Here is a 16,389-nt window from a genome sequence, read left to right on the forward strand (position 1 = left end):
TTGGGGGCCTGGAATTGTCTGCATGGTCACACATTTAGGAGTGTGATGGTAAGTAGTTATGGTGGTACTGTAATTGGCAGTGCTCACTGGGGCAATGGATGGTGCAAGCTGACGTGTCCTCCTGACGAGAGCCCTTGCACTTATTGTTTCACAAATTAACCACTGAATCTAGATCTGATATGAGGAGAAAGTTAATAACCAGGTGCTTCAGCAGAAATCCAAGATGAGAGAATAATCTTTTATACCCCTAGATGCTGGGAAGGGGACTTCTCCTGATCTTGTTTATTTGCGGAGCTATGGAAAGGTCGAAATCAATTTTGCCTCCCAAGATTTACACTTTTGTTGATGTTGTTAGTGATACTCAAGTTTCTGTGGCCAGACTCAATTAGGATGGACATTTTTCTGTTCTTCACATGAAGTTCTCTGTTGTGGATGCATTGGTTTTAAGGTGATATGTTAGCATTGATTGGTTAATGGCCTTGAGACAGCAATCTAGTCTTTGAACTATCAGCACCACTCAGATTCTCCAATTTCAAGATGGACTGTGTGTAATCTGCATACTTGTAGCAAATCAGGTTGAAATACTTAATGATTTATGGTAGTGGGCTGAGGTAGATGATAAAATGATAGACCAATGATTGATCCTTGAGACACACTGTCAGACCCCATTCAGGTAGCAATGAGAAAAACTGGATATACTGGACGTCGGCCATGGGGACTGGGGCTGTTTGCTTCTGATGTCCTGGGCTCTGTCCTCCCAATGCTCTTCAAAGCTGGGCCAAGTACCACCCTTTCAGAACTAGACTCTCAGTGGTATTAATGAAAAGCTGTCTCATGCTTCTCAGGGTTTTAGTGTGGGGCTGAGTAAGCTCAGAACTCAACAGTCACCAAGCAGCATAATAACTGATTGTCCAATCCAGTGCAATACTTTAGTAAAAGATAAGCAATTTAATCTGCACACTTAAAAATTAATACTCTAGAAAACAGGTAACAGGTACATACAACACATTGACATTTGTGCTCCTGGCCCTTGGATGCTGCCCCACTTTGCCCCCTCCCCATGGCTTTCCCTTTTGGTAATTCTAGGTAGGCCTCTCCTCAAGGTTTAGAGTTTTTTTCTTTGACTCAAATGCAGATTAACCTTTAGTTCAGTAAGTAGCACTCAGTTCATCAAAAAAGTCCGCTTTAAGTATAGTCAAACCACAGCACAGACATCAGTGTCCTTTTCAAGCAGCTGTCGGGTATCTAAAGCATGCATCTTTCTCCACCCTTGCTTCTGGGTGAGAACCCATCAGGCAGAGCTGTGGCCCGTGATCCAGAGGAGGACTCAAGTAGAACAACAGCTGGGCCATCATCCACTGTCTCCACAGACAGATGCTGATTTTTAAATGATGCAGAGGTTTCCAGGGGATGGTGGGCCTGGTTCTGGGTCTTACTGAGGTACAGAAGATGGGCCACCAAGGATAAGGGGTCACAGTGGCATAAAGACAGCCAAAGCTAGGTTTTTGGTTGCAGAAGCAGAGTTCACCTTGGGTTGTGGGTGCACAATCCACCTCAGGCACATTTTGAAATGGTGGAAGCACAGTCCACCCCAGGAACAGAGTGTTGGTGGTGGCATATTCTGACCTGTGCACAATTCTTGAATGTACCAGCACACTTTGCCTCAGGCACAGTTCTTGTCCATGGTGGCAAGGACACATTTCCGCGAGTCCCTCTCACGCTAACACGTAGAGACTGCACGCATGTCCACAGGGCACATAGATTCCTCTCCACAGTCAGTCCTCCTCTCCTAGTGGACACACACACCACTGGGGCCAAGCTGCTTCTGGCGCCCCTTGACATTCAATCCTGTAGGGTTAGCAGGTATTTCCCTCCTCTGCAGGCTGGCTTCGTGGTGCTTCAGGACAGAGGAACAGCTGCTTCAAGCAAGGCAAAACGTCAGGTGATGTCCCCTCACCTCTGAGAATCTGGCTGTCAAGCACTTCTTTCATCAGAAAAAACTTGGAATTGGAACAACAAGTGGGTCTGGGGCTCTCACTTTTATACAGTCAAAGCAGACAGGTGTATTTCTAGACACATACTTTGTGTAGAAGGTGTCTGTGATTTAGTAATTATTGACGATGGTCAATGCTAGTGTTGCTGTGGCCATAGTTTGAACATTTTCCAAGCTTTGTGGAAGTCAGAGGCCTAACAGTGAGCCCAGACGTTTTCTGGATTTGAACAAATAATGGAATTCTAAAGCTAAGAATTTGTTGAAGTCTAGCTTGATTTTCTTTGGTGCACACACCATATCCAGGCCTCATTGAGTTGGGAGTCTGATGTCTTCTTAGCAAGATGACGATCCAGCATTTTTAGCTTTGGCCAGGTGGTCTGCAGTAGATTTACCAGCATTTTTGCAGGCGCTTTCTGGGTTGCAGACTTCTGAGAGGACTTTATGGAGCTCCCCAAGCATTGGGGCATTAGCAATGGGAATCCTTTTTGAGTAGTTGAGCCTTTTGCTAGTGAATTTGTAGGTCCAATTGCGACTCTGGATATAGATGTTATTGTGTTTTTTCTCAGTTTGTACCATTAGCTTTAAATTGCAGCCAACTGGGATTTAATCCTCTATTCCTTCATTTATCCGTGGTGTTCATTGTTATTCAAGTAGTTTCTTTTTGAATACCATCTTAATGCCTCTGCCCTAAGAAGTAACTTAGCTCTGTGGTGTGTGTAATTCAAGAAAGATAAACATATAGTCATATAACACAAAGCAAGCAAGCACACAGGTGAGACTAACCACTTGACAAGAATGAATCAAATATTATAGCCTGCAGGTAAAGGGAGCGAAAATAACAACCCACCACATATATGAATGAATGCAATTTATAAAGCATGCACCTACACCAAAGGAGTGTCCCAGTGCTTGTCTGCTAAGAACAGAACAGCCAATCCCAGTGAGTTAAACGAAATATGCGTGTTGTGTTTTTTAGGGTCTTTTTTGCGTGCTAGTACTAAGGAGGAGGAATCCTCACTATTAAGGCCGTGGCTGAACACGAGCCGTAGATGGAGAAGTAGTTGAAAATAATCATACAAACCGATAGAAAGACAGTCCGAGTAGTAAAGCAATAGAATGCTTATGGAAAACTACAGTGGTGAGCCAGAATGATCACACAATGATAAGTCTGCAGGTAGAACAGAGATAACTTTTATCTTTTCCTTCACCTACCACTATGCAATATATAAGAACATAAAGCCTCTATGCACAAGTAGTGACTTGGCATACTCAGCACACCGAGGTAATGTAGCTTAAGTCAAACACAAATACATGTGGAGCTTGCTGCCGAGCTTTCAGTAACACAGGGATGTTGACACAAGAGAATGAGAGAGAGCTCCAGTTATGCATATGTTATTGCCAGCAGAGGTACAGGCAATGTTTGCAGAGTCGCTGTCTATGAAATAGGGTCTGAAGGGGCTACATCATAGGCTACAGAAGGCACTTCAGAGATGGAAGCTGCTCGACTGGTAAGCCTGTTGAATCACTCATTAGGTACAGGTAAGGTGATGGAGTACTGGGGAAAGATACATTTGGTCCCTGACTACAAAAGAGTGAGCAGGGTGGAGACTGGTAACTAAGCTGGTTAGTCTACCTTCAGATCAGGAGAAAAATAAAGCAATCAACTATAAAGCAAATTAGAAGTTCAGGCCAGACGTGATAGTGAGCAGGCTGGCTACAGGGACCGAGTTAGGGCAGCTGAACAGAGAACCTTAAATCCTGGTTGCGAAGCGCTGTGTGGGGTCCGCGTTGAAGATGCGTTGCACAGCAGAGGCGATGAGTCGGTTCCGAGATGCGTTACAGCTGTAGTGCGAAGTCCTGTTGCGGTGACGTCGAGGATCCTGTCGACGGGGTTTGTGATGCTAAATCCTTGGATACAGCAGGCAGCAGGTTCATGGAAGTATGTTTTAGGAAAGTCATGACAGAAACGTATAATTATGAAATTTGAGATGATAGCTCAAGACGTAGTTCGATGCAGAGATGAGGATGTGATCTACTCAGAATTCAATAACATCTTTGACCCTTTTCCACACAGAAAACTATAAGTATTGCATTTATGAGGTTTTCCAAAATGTGACTCGGGTTCCAGAAGGTGTTAAACAGTATGGAAAGTTTAAGGTGGAATTTCAGTAACAATAAATTAATGCACATCATTCTAAATTTGAGGTTGACCAAATTCCAATTCATCCCCAAAAAACCCACAATATATAACTCTCTTAAGGTACAAGATTTTCAGATAAGATGTCCAGCAAGCAACCACACAATCTAAGATAGGGACCTGTAGAGCTGTAGACAGAGATATTAAAAGTGTGTGTGTGGGGGGCGGGGGTGGGGGGGGTTGACATTGATGACACACCCTGCAGGGTACGTTTCCTGTTTACATGCCAGCATTTTAGAATTACAATGATATGTCAAGCAGAGTGGTAAAAGGAAACTGCGAGATGCAATATGCCATCCTTGAGAATGCTAGAATCTGGTCGAATGGAGACGTCAGTTCACGTATGGTGGTCTTACATACGTGAATGAGGGTTTTTATCTGAATACATTGCAAACCCTAGTTAATCAGGTCAAGTGATTCATGCCCTATTTGATATTGAGCATTACTTTAAGGAAGCTGAACGGATCACAGCCTCTTCCTTCTCCCCCCACTTCATTAATCGCAGCGTCAGTAAGTCACCGTTGGAAGCAGAGTTTGAGTTGGTTCGGACACATTTCATGCTTAAAATGGTCTTTGCACTGTTGTGTGTTCCGCCATTAGTCTTGAGCTCTAGCAAAGGAAGCTGGGTTTGAGGGTAGTGTGTGAGTTACTAGATTTTAATTTCAAGTACCATAAATGGGTGAAGTTGAGCTCAAGATCTTGATCCATTGAGTAGTAAGTGGAAGTTGACAAAGGGGGAGATAGATGTGGAAAGGGAGGGGGTTTAAGACCAAACCTGGGTTGTCTCAGAAAGAAAGAAGGGGACTTGGAAGAAGAGAGATAATGTCACTGGAGCACCTCCTTTGTAACTAAGGATGGAATAGGAGTAGCCTGGAGCTGGGAGGGGAAACATGACCGGCACATTGTGCCCTGAAGATGAAGCAGAGGGGGACTGATAGAACACGGTTGACCAATTGTAACATAAGTATCTGTAAAGCACTCGTTCCCCCAAGGGTATATTGGTGCTGTATAACCGATATTTATTGTTATCCAGCTGAATGGTACTCATTTCATCGATCTCAGAAGGATAAAAGGCTGAGTGGACCCATCAGGATTTAACATGAGACCATGAGGTCAAACACAGGCCCCTAGAGAGGATGCATTAATCCACTAAGACACCAGACCTAGCAGTGCACCAGAGTTCACTCATGGGGCAGAGAGGGGACCAGGACACTGCCTCATCAAGGGATGTAGCTACTGATGAAGTAAAGTGTCCAGGTGAGGATTGGATTCATGGGATCAGAGATCGGGGCGAATCCTTCATACTGGCAACAGGGACAAACAGTAACATGAAAGCGATGGACAGGGGGTGTGACGTGGAGGGTACCTGGTTTTAAGAAGTGAACTCAGGGGTGAATAGGGAAACCCTATGCATATATGTTGAAATAAGAGAAGGAGGTATTGAAGGGAAGGACTCAACTGGCATCGAGGTCTAAGCACAGAAAATGGGCACCGGGGATTATGATGACTCTGCCCAGCTTGGCATGGATGAAAGATGGGAATATGAAGCAGTGGAGAGAGGATGCGCAGAAGGCCACCCACAAAGGTCATGAAAGCAATGCATATGAGGATGTCGACCATCAAGGGAATACGATTTGAGTGAGCAACATAGACATACGAGAAGGCTGGGATAAATGAAATAAGGAAGAAGGGGTAAAATATAAGAACCCTGTAAGACAAAGAAAAGAGGTCACACTCCATGGGCGAGTGCTGAAGGTGAAAGACGTGGGCAGGGAGGCATGTGTGCTTATTATTAAAGACGCCATGGGCTTGTGAATGGAAAGCAGTGTGTTCTGAAAATTCGTGAGGAGAAAAAGGAAAAAGTAGGAACCGAGTCAATCAATTAGAATGTATGGGGTAAAAAGACTGAAGAAGTAGACACGTATAATGGGCCCCTGAGTGCTCTGGGCCCCGGTGCACTGCACCTCTTGCACCAATGGCAGCTGCACTCCTGGGGCAGAACATACTCTGCTCAGCAGCCACTTGGAGGCATATGTACGTGCCCCTATCACCATGGGAATTTCACTTTTTGTGACGTTCCCCTGGCGATAGGGGCCTTCCCGTATGCATAAGGCAGCGTTAAGCCACTTAACGTGGCTTAACGCTGCCTTGTACATAAGGCCCCCTTTTACGCCATGTTTAGAGTGGAAGGGGCATACAGTGGGTGTTGTGGTGAGAGTTCCACTGCAACACCCACTGTATTTGACGCTGCCCCCTATGTACAAGGGTGGCGTACATAGGAGGCAGCACCAAAATTAAAACCAGGAAAACCCTGGTCTTAAGGTAGCGAAACGAGGAGAAATGCATTATTTCTCCTTGTTTTTGCTTTTCCCATGTGTGCTGCCTTGTGCAGCACACATGGAAAATGCAAAATGCCAGGGTTTGTTCATGTACAGGAAGATGTCCCTTCCTGTACATAAACAAACCTTTTTAAAAATGCCATTTTGTAACTTACATGTGTGCTGCATGAAGCAGCACACATGAAAGTTACAAAATGGCATTTTACGATTATTTACGTGCAGGAAGGGACACCTTCCTACACATAACCAATCCTCCCCTGCACACAGACACCCTTGCACTCTGGTGCAAGGGTGCCCTGCGTTGGCGCTAAGTTGTGAAACTTAGCGCGATCGCAGGGGGAAACACAAGGCTGTACCACATTTTTGTAAATATGGTGCAGCCTTTCGTTTTCGAAGTGGCGGAGCGTGTCGTTAAGCCCAGGAGGCTAACGACATGCACTGCCACTTCGTCGTACATATGGCCCTTGATGTTTGCCTGCCAGTGGCAACATGTCAGTTCTCCGCTGCTTGAAATGATTTAAGCAGTGGCGAACGTGGCAAGCAGTGCTATTGTTTTACCTCTTTGGTACTCCTGCTGAGGGCAATGCTGAGACACAAGTACTTACAGCCTGATGGCCTTGTGTGGAGTGGTCGAAGCGAGGAAAAAAAAGTAGGGGAACTGTGGGCGGAGAATCAGAGGGCAGGACTAACTCAAGGATTGGATCGATGGGCAGAGTCAGAGGTGTGGGCAGATTGTGCAAAACATCCCAATTTTTAGTATTTGGCATTTCACTGACCAGTTACAGCTTATTATGTCACATAATTCAACCAATGGATACACATGATTATCTAAGGTTTAATACGAGCTACTGACAATAAAATGCATTCGCAAAGTGGGATATGTTTCCAATCACAGAATGTCCCAAATAGGCTTAAAAGTGGAAGCACAAGCCATTTGTCACCGAGCCAGGGAGTTTCTCTCATCAGCACTTCTCCTCCCTTTTTCCACAAGAGCAGTTCGATTATGAATGGCAAAATATCTTAGTTAGCAAATGTTTTCTAAATAATTATGGCACTGCCATATATTCCACATAATACATCTGCTGCATAATCTGACAATTTTAACTAATAAATTGTTTGTAGCTCAAACGGATCAAATGTTACTAAAAATGTGACTTTTGTTGCTGCAAAGTGGATGGCCCTTTGCAAAGGTTGACTGGTCACCTTTCCCACTGCTGCATTTGTATGTTACACTGGTACTAATAAGGCAAAATATTTCCAGAGACAGTTAGCATGTGTAAAAGTGTCAAAATAATAAAGTATCAGAAAATATACTACATTACAGTGCAGCCTGTTTTTGCTGCATAATTTAGTCAACGCTGCAGCATAATTCTGTCCTCCATTGCTGCATAATTCAAAGCAGGCAGCACATGTTGAAAGTGCTAGTGCATGAAGCAGAGAGAGTGTAAAGTTTGCGAACTTAGCTGGTTCACTAAAGGGATGATTGAGGTAGTCTAGTGATATTGGCGCTCTCCTTATATCTCGGTCTATTAGTGTTTCCAATCTAATATGTTCTGGTGCTTAGGGAAGGGGTCATCATCCACACCCCAACAGTGAGATCTCTATGGAAAAGATCCAAACAATTTATACAATATCCGCATAAACCCATATCATCATGTTCATCACATTTGTATACACAAAAAGCAACAATAGGTCTTCTCAGTCTTATTTTCTTTCTATATTCCAGTTGTTCCTGCCTGCGAACTTAGTTTGGTGTGCTTTCAAATCCTGTAATGCCAATCCCTGGTAAGCTGCAGCTACAACTGCTTAAACTAGGCCAATCGAGGTACCAATGGGTGAGGCGGACAAGCCTCTGCCATGGATTCCCTCACTACCACTCTTAAACAGTGCCCCTCAAGTCTCCATAACCACACTCTATCTCAGTTGCATTTAATTTGATTTGCAGTGCCACTCAGTGCAGGGTGTCAGAGCACTTTACATCACACACATCACACAGAGACAATCAATTATACCTGTGTAATTCACTGTATAGGAAATGTTGCATAATACCAAGGACTACAATGTGTAGGAGTCACATGACAATAATACTAGTAGGCAGTATAGTTTAATAGTGATTGGTCTGGAGAAACACAAACTCAGAATTTAAAAATTATACCATGGTTGGGGGTTCTCTTTAGCAATCAGAATTGATTTCTTTCCAAATTAAATTTTTTTGCAAACTTAGTATAATCAAAGACAGGCGGAAAAACCACAACGCTCTAATTTATACCTTGCAGTTGCATGCATCTCTTACATGACAGTTAATAGCTCACTGTTCTATGTTAGGATTTTAACTTATAAACTGCAAGTAACAAAAGCATCTCTCTGACAAAAGCAGTAACCCACTGATCTATTTACATTATGTGCACTTTGTGATCTGTATGGTACATGTTCTTTGCAGCAGGTACATTAACCCTCTGTGCTACCTTTCCATGAGTCACAACTACCACTAGACAAAACTCTGAACTGTCTCTACAAAGAACATTAATCACCGGAGTAATTAAGACATTTTTATTGTTGCCTAAAATTGCTGGAGGCCAGGAAGGAGGCAGCAAGCCCTCTTAAAACCATAATATACTTGCAAACATGAGGCCCCCACCTAAAGTCAACATTTGTTGCGGTCCCACCGCTCACACCGCCCTATAGGGTCCTGTGACCTCAGTTGTACAGTCACTGTTGATCTAGGGTATGCTGCTTAATAGGGCTTCCCGCAAGACTGGACGTGAACTTCATGGATTGTGGTGGACAGGCTTTCAAGGTTAACCCACACTTGCCACTGCTAGGGTCCAACTGCTGGTACTAAGACACCAGGACTTCTAAGGTCTTCCGGGTCCTTCTAAGTTCTAGCATGTGAATGTGCTCCCTCAGAAGAGTGGCCTGGGGGACTGGCCATGAAGGCTGAACCTGGCTCCCCAGTTCCAAATTCGGCAGCTCTGGCCATGATGCCACATCCTATCCCTCGCTGAGCACCATACTGCCCCACTGAGAGAAACTCACACTGCCTTCAGCTACAACCCAATTGTGACTGCTATAAACACCTTGATGCGACTCAATTCAAAGTATGCACTAGACGAGCAATAGGCTGTATAAAAAAAAAAGTAATAACATCTTGGAAAAAGCAAACACTCATAGGGAATGCAAGATTAAGTAAAGCATGTGAAATATAAGGAGGGACAACATGGTTACCTTAACGCTTTTACACTCAATATTTAGAAATCAGTGAGTGTTTTTGCCTGAAAAGTTAAGGACATGACTACAGGGCTCGGAAGGGACCCATTTCAATGTACATTGCTTATATCCTTACAAAACATAAGCAGAATGTTTTAAAAAGACCACATCCATGAACACAGAGCCACGGTACACATTTTGTTTTCCAATCCACCCATCAGTCAAGCAATGCAGTACCTCCAAGATTGGTGCACCTCCCCACCCAGGGAAAACAATGATGTTCAAAGAAAGATAAGAAAACAAAAAGTAGCGCTACACTGGCAAACTCTGTAAAGTGGCGCTAATGTGTTTGGATGTGAATCAAATCAATCTGGCCACTTTGCGACTACTCTGGCTTTATTTAGTTATTTATTTATTTTCATATTTTGAACCTTTTATTTCTCTCAATCCCGAGGCTGCACGGAAAAGAAAATGTCAGAAAAAGATGACATATCCAGAAAAGGTGTTTTTAGGTCTCGCATGGCGTACTGCGCAGACGCGCAGTCGTGCTCACGAGATTTTCTGTCTTAGAGTGAGTTTCAATAGTGAGGGTTAAGCCCCGCCCCTCTTCTCCATTGGCTGGCATCCTAAACGGTGGCCAGCCATTGGATAAGAGGTCGCCATGACGTATTTCTTTCTCTTTAAGCCCTGTCCTTTTCAGATTGGGTTCCTTGACTTACTGCTGAAGTAAAAGGTTTCTTATCTTCTTTATGGGTCCAGATGGCCCCATAAAGAAGATGAGGAACCTTTTACTCCAGCAGGAAGTCGGGGCACCCAGTCCGAAAAGGACGGGGCTTAAAGACAAAGCCTTACTAAAATAATGGCGACCCGTGTTCCTGCAAAGTTGTAACCAATTCACAAAAGCTGACTGACCATTTTCAGCTGTTTATCGCTGTATTTGGTTGTTACGTCGGTAGTAATATGAGTAATATGGGTGAAAGTGTAAGGCGTGTGCTTTACATGGCGTTTTCTAGTTATCTTACCTACTGGCTGCAAACATCTGAATGAGGGGGGTTAACACTGTCACCGCAGAAGCCTAATAAATGTTTTTGTACACACCACAGTCCCCCCTCTGACCGGCTCTTGCTCCATTACTCCGGACAGCCCCGTGGGTGGGAGGTGTCTGGTCAGCTCTCGCGCTGCAGCAGAGCCATCTTGCATAGAGCACGGCCGCTTCTCCTCGTCAAGGGAATTCTGTCTGCGGCAACCAACCGCGATCCCAATCAGAACTTTACTTTCTTTCTTCCCCTCGCGCGCCGCGCAGCTGAAGCAAGAAGCCAGGACAATACAGTGATTCTCTCAAGCAGCTCACGGCCAGAGGACAGAGACGTGGCATACTGCCCTACGAAATAGGGGTCAGGTGTGGCGTGCAGCCCTATAAGCAGGAGTCAGGGGCCCCATGCTACCCTCTGAAAGGAGTGCCATCTTGTACATTTGCAATTTTTCCCTCCTTTCACTCCACTTGTATATTTGCATTTTTTTTATGTTTGTATCTCTTATGTAACTCATGTATTCCAAAGTCCTTATGTAACGCAACTGGTTCTTTTGTTAAGTGCTCTGACACCTTCGGGTATTGTTCGCACTATATAAAATCGCAATAAATTATAAAATAAATCCTATGTAGAACGCGCCATGAGTGGTCTAGTTAAAAGGAACCAGAGAAAGTGTACATCCCTAGGAATTAGGGAGCAGTCATGGGGTCACGGTATGTTGCTCTAGGAACGAGGTGCCGGGGACAGCGTTACTGCCATAGGGAGTACAGGGTAGTACAGCGTGCTTCTCCTTGAGTGGCTGCCAGATATAGCGTGCTAACCTAGAAGTCAGCGCTAGACGAAGAGGGAATAATGGTGACCCGTGTTCCTGCAAAGTTGTAACCAATTCACAAAGGCTGACAGACCATCTTTCATTTGTTTATTGCTGTATTTGGTTATTACGTCGGTAGTAATATGAGTAATATGGGTGAAAGTGTAAGGCGTGTGCTTTACATGGCGTTTTCTAGTTATCTTTCCTACTGGCTGCAAACATCTGAATGAGGGGGTTAACACTGTCACCGCCGAAGCCTAATAAATGTTTTTGAACACACCACAGTCCCCCCTCTGACCGGCTCTTGCTCCGGACAGCTGTGTGGGTGGGTTTCTGTCAGCTTCGAAAGAACGTGCCCAGATGGGCTGTGGAGGAGGGAGGTGTCCGGTCAGCTCTTGCGCTGCAGCAGAGCCATCTTGCAAAGAGCACGGCCGCTTCTCCTCGTCAAGAGGATTCCGCCTGCGGCAACTAACCGCGATCCCAAACAGAGGGGGCTGTAACCTCAGCCCCCGAGTACAATTCCTGTTTATCAGAACTTTCCATCCTTTCTTCCCCCCGCGCTCCGCGCAGCTGAAGCAAGAAGCCAGCACAATAGTGATTCTCTCAAGCAGCTCCCGGCCAGAGACGTGGCGTACCACCCTACAAAAGAGGGGTCAGGGGTGGCGTGCAGCCCTATAAGCAGGAGTCAGGGGCCCCGTGCTACCCTCTGAAAGGAGTGCCATCTTGTACATTTGAAATGGATCACTGACATAATATCGACGACACAAATATCGAGATACACAGATATCGAGTAAAAAATATCGATTGACAAAATATCGACTCCCTATCTTCAAACAGGTAAGTACCAAAATATCGACTCCAAAATATCGACTTACAAAAATATAGACTGTCAAAATATCGATTTTTTTAAATGTCTTAAAATTAAGTTAAAACTAATATAGTAATACATATATTTAATATAAACTTAGAAATAATTAATAAAAAAATGTAATTTTAATAAATAATTTATATAATTAAAAAAATTATATCACCAAAAATTACACACACATATATATATATATATATATATATCTATATATATATATATATATATATATATATATATATATATATATATATATATATATATATATATATATAAACATATTATTAAATAAACATATATAACATTTTAGAAAATGTTTAAAATTTATTGTTACAACTATAGTGAGTTCAACATTAGCAAAAGTGTTGGATAGCGTAGAGGTCAAATTTACTACTCCCACTCCAGTGGGTGCAACAGTAGGGAAAGCGCTGGATAGCGTAGCGGTTAAAATTACTATTCCCACTCCAGGGATGTATGACGTTACAACGCATACTTTTACAACGCCTACCATTACAACAAAACTTTTACAACGCAAAAACTTTTACAACGCATACATTTACAACGCAAGATTTTACAACGCATATACCTTTACAACGCATACCATTACAACGTAAGTATTGGTAAGTATATAATAATTTTTTGAATATAAATTAATAAAAAATATTATAATATAATTTTATATAATTTAATTTTATTAAATAAATTTAATTTAAATGTAATTTTACTTTATTTTTACAAAGTACCCCTGTACCCCAAAAACCCAAAACTGACCCTGAACCCTAAAAATACCCCTTTACCCATAAACTGAAAACTGACCCTGAACACTAAAAATACCCCTTTACCCGAAAACTGACCCTGAACCCTAAAAATACCCCTTTACCCCAAAAACTGAAAACTGACCCTGAACCCTAAAAATACCCCTTTACCCAAAAACTGAAAACTGACCCTGAACCCTAAAAATACCCCTTTACCCCAAAAACTGAAAACTGACCCTGAACCCTAAAAATACCCCTTTACCCCAAAAACTGAAAACTGACCCTGAACCCTAAAAATACCCCTTTACCCAAAAACTGAAAACTGACCCTGAACCCTAAAAATACCCCTTTACCCCAAAAACTGAAAACTGACCCTGAACCCTAAAAATACCCCTTTACCCCAAAAACTGAAAACTGACCCTGAACCCTAAAAATACCCCTTTACCCAAAAACTGAAAACTGACCCTGAACCCTTAAAATACCCCTTTACCCCAAAAACTGAAAACTGACCCTGAACCCTAAAAATACCCCTTTACCCAAAAACTGAAAACTGACCCTGAACCCTAAAAATACCCCTTTACCCAAAAACTGAAAACTGACCCTGAACCCTAAAAATACCCCTTTACCCAAAAACCGAAAACTGACCCTGAACCTACCCCTTTACCTAAAAACTGAAAACTGACCCTGATCCCTAAAAATACCCCTTTACCCCAAAAACTGAAAACTGACCCTGAACCCTAAAAATACCCCTTTACCCCAAAAACTGAAAACTGACCCTGAACCCTAAAAATACCCCTTTACCCAAAAACTGAAAACTGACCCTGAACCCTAAAAATACCCCTTTACCCAAAAACTGAAAACTGACCCAGAACCCTAAAGATACCCCTTTACCCAAAAACTGAAAACTGACCCTGAACCCTAAAAATACCCCTTTACCCAAAAACTGAAAACTGACCCTGAACCCTAAAAATACCCCTTTACCCAAAATCCCAAACATATAACCTTTTAAAAATAATTATATACTTACTAATACTTACATTGTAATAGTATGCGTTGTAACGGTATCTGCGTTGTAAAAACATGCTTTGTAAATGTATGCGTTGTAAAAGTTTTTGCAATTTAAAAGTTTTGTTGTAATGGTAGTGCATAGTAAAAGTAGCGTTGTAAACGTTGCATACCCACTCCAGTGGGTGCAACAGTAGGGAAAGTGTTGGATAGCGTAGGGGTTAAAATTACTATTCCAACTTCAGAGAGTGCAATAGTAGGGAAAGTAAATACTTCACAAATATATATAAATAACATAAATAGTAATACCAATTACAAATAATTAAAATATTAAAAAAGTGTATACAAATATTAAATATTTATTTATAAATACAAAATAAAATTATTTAATTATAAAAATTGCCTACTCATACTAATTAATTACCTATTAACAATAAATTAATTTACAATTTAAAAATTAATAAATTATTTTCAATTACCAATTATATTTTAATTAATTACCAATTAATAATTAATTAACAATTAATTCTAAATAAATATCAATAAATAAATTAACATATTTCATAAATTATAATTAAATTACTTCCCACCCTATTCCCCTATAAACACACAACCCGCTACAGAAAATAAATTACTAAAATTAAAATATTTATCAATTAATCAATTATAATTAATTACCAATTATATTTTAATTAATTACCAATTAATAATTAATTAACAATTAATTCTAAATAAATATCAATAAATAAATTAACATATTTAATTAATTATAATTAAATTACTTCCCACCCTATTCCCCTATAAACCCACAACCCGCTACAGAAAATAAATTACTAAAATTAAAATATATATCAATTAATCAATTATAATTAATTACCAATTATATTTTAATTAATTACCAATTAATAATTAATTAACAATTAATTCTAAATAAATATCAATACATAAATTAACATATTTAATTAATTATAATTAAATTACTTCCCACCCTATTCCCCTATAAACCCACAACCCGCTACAGAAAATAAATTACTAAAATTAAAATATTTATCAATTATTCAATTATAATTAATTACCAATTATATTTTAATTAATTACCAATTAATAATTAATTAACAATTAATTCTAAATAGATATTAATAAATAAATTAACATATTTAATTAATTAGAATTAAATTACTTCCCACCCTATTCCCCTATAAACCCACAACCCGCTACAGACTTATATTACACAAAAAATAAAAATTATTATTAACTTACCTTAAATTCGATATTTTTGTTGTCTATATTATGTCTAGTCGATATTATGTCCATTCTATATTTTTGATTCGATATTATGTCCATTCTATTCGATATTAATTTTCTCTAGTCGATATTTTTGTTGTCTATATTATGTCTAGTCGATATTATGTCCATTCTATATTTTTTACTCGATATTCTGTCCAGTCGAAATAAAAGACTCGATATTATGACTGTACACCATTTGAAATTTTTCCCTCCTTTCTCTCCACTTGTATATTTGCATTTTTTTTCTGTTTGTATCTCTTATGTAACTCATGTATTACAAAGTCCTTATGTAACGCAACTGGTTCTTTTGTAAAGCGCTCTGACACCTTCGGGTAATGTTTGCGCTATATAAAATCGCATTCAATTATAATTAAATCCTATGTAGAAAGCGCCGCGAGTGGTCTAGGAAGAAGGAACCAGGGAAAGTGTACATTCCTAGGAACTAGGGAGCAGTCATGGGGTCACCGTTTGTTACTCTAGGAACGAGGTGCCGGCCACAGCGTTGCTGCCATAGGGAGTAGAGGGCAGTACAGCGTGCTTCTCCTTGAGTGGCTGCCAGATATGGCGTGCTAACCTAGAAGTCGGCGCTAGACCAAGAGGGCCTTTTCAGACGGGGATGTCTAGGGAAATGAGCTCCTCTAGGAGGTAAGGTTAATAACAAAGCTCGCCTGCTCTGTAAGGTGAAACAGGCAGTGGATTAAGGGCTAGAGCGGCTGATGGCGACGCTGGGGAACCAGGTTCGAGTCTGGCGAGAGACTCAGGCATCCTGTGATTCTGGGCAAAACACTTAATCTCCTTGTGCCTACAAGAAAAATAATATACAAAAAAATGAATGTTTCCCTCTGTAGTGCAACTGGTGCTCGTGTAAAGCGCTCTGAAACTTTTGAGTTTGCGCTATA

This window comes from Lissotriton helveticus, chromosome 3_1, assembly GCF_964261635.1.
Source record: "Lissotriton helveticus chromosome 3_1, aLisHel1.1, whole genome shotgun sequence".
Classification (NCBI taxonomy): domain Eukaryota; kingdom Metazoa; phylum Chordata; class Amphibia; order Caudata; family Salamandridae; genus Lissotriton; species Lissotriton helveticus.